This window comes from Salmo salar, unplaced genomic scaffold, assembly GCF_905237065.1.
Source record: "Salmo salar unplaced genomic scaffold, Ssal_v3.1, whole genome shotgun sequence".
In the NCBI taxonomy this organism is placed as follows: domain Eukaryota; kingdom Metazoa; phylum Chordata; class Actinopteri; order Salmoniformes; family Salmonidae; genus Salmo; species Salmo salar.
The window spans coordinates 47,501-49,165 of record NW_025550694.1 but is presented as its reverse complement, the minus strand read 5'-3'; positions in this window follow the sequence as shown (position 1 = coordinate 49,165).

Sequence of the window (1,665 nt, the reverse complement as noted above, 5' to 3'; positions counted from 1 at the left end):
GTCATATCTGTGTGTCTGTCTCCAGTATAGAGTCAGTAGCAGGGCTGGTCATATCTGTGTGTCTGTCTCCAGTATAGAGTCAGTAGCAGGGCTGGTCATATCTGTGTGTCTGTCTCCAGTATAGAGTCAGTAGCAGGGCTGGTCATATCTGTGTGTCTGTCTGTCCCAGTATAGAGTCAGTAGCAGGGCTGGTCATATCTGTGTGTCTGTCTTCCAGTATAGAGTCAGTAGCAGGGCTGGTCATATCTGTGTGTCTGTCTCCAGTATAGAGTCAGTAGCAGGGGCTGGTCATATCTGTGTGTCTGTCTTCCAGTATAGAGTCAGTAGCAGGGCTGGTCATATCTGTGTGTCTGTCTCCAGTATAGAGTCAGTAGCAGGGCTGGTCATATCTGTGTGTCTGTCTCCAGTATAGAGTCAGTAGCAGGGCTGGTCATATCTGTGTGTCTGTCTCCAGTATAGAGTCAGTAGCAGGGCTGGTCATATCTGTGTGTCTGTCTCCAGTATAGAGTCAGTAGCAGGGCTGGTCATATCTGTGTGTCTGTCTCCAGTATAGAGTCAGTAGCAGGGCTGGTCATATCTGTGTGTCTGTCTCCAGTATAGAGTCAGTAGCAGGGCTGGTCATATCTGTGTGTCTGTCTCCAGTATAGAGTCAGTAGCAGGGCTGGTCATATCTGTGTGTCTGTCTCCAGTATAGAGTCAGTAGCAGGGCTGGTCATATCTGTGTGTCTGTCTCCAGTATAGAGTCAGTAGCAGGGCTGGTCATATCTGTGTGTCTGTCTCCAGTATAGAGTCAGTAGCAGGGCTGGTCATATCTGTGTGTCTGTCTCTCAGTATAGAGTCAGTAGCAGGGCTGGTCATATCTGTGTGTCTGTCTCCAGTATAGAGTCAGTAGCAGGGCTGGTCATATCTGTGTGTCTGTCTCCAGTATAGAGTCAGTAGCAGGGCTGGTCATATCTGTGTGTCTGTCTCCAGTATAGAGTCAGTAGCAGGGCTGGTCATATCTGTGTGTCTGTCTCCAGTATAGAGTCAGTAGCAGGGCTGGTCATATCTGTGTGTCTGTCTCCAGTATAGAGTCAGTAGCAGGGGCTGGTCATATCTGTGTGTCTGTCTCCAGTATAGAGTCAGTAGCAGGGCTGGTCATATCTGTGTGTCTGTCTCCAGTATAGAGTCAGTAGCAGGGCTGGTCATATCTGTGTGTCTGTCTCCAGTATAGAGTCAGTAGCAGGGCTGGTCATATCTGTGTGTCTGTCTCCAGTATAGAGTCAGTAGCAGGGCTGGTCATATCTGTGTGTCTGTCTCTCAGTATAGAGTCAGTAGCAGGGCTGGTCATATCTGTGTGTCTGTCTCCAGTATAGAGTCAGTAGCAGGGCTGGTCATATCTGTGTGTCTGTCTCCAGTATAGAGTCAGTAGCAGGGGCTGGTCATATCTGTGTGTCTGTCTCCAGTATAGAGTCAGTAGCAGGGCTGGTCATATCTGTGTGTCTGTCTCCAGTATAGAGTCAGTAGCAGGGCTGGTCATATCTGTGTGTCTGTCTCCAGTATAGAGTCAGTAGCAGGGCTGGTCATATCTGTGTGTCTGTCTCCAGTATAGAGTCAGTAGCAGGGCTGGTCATATCTGTGTGTCTGTCTCCAGTATAGAGTCAGTAGCAGGGCTGGTCATATCTG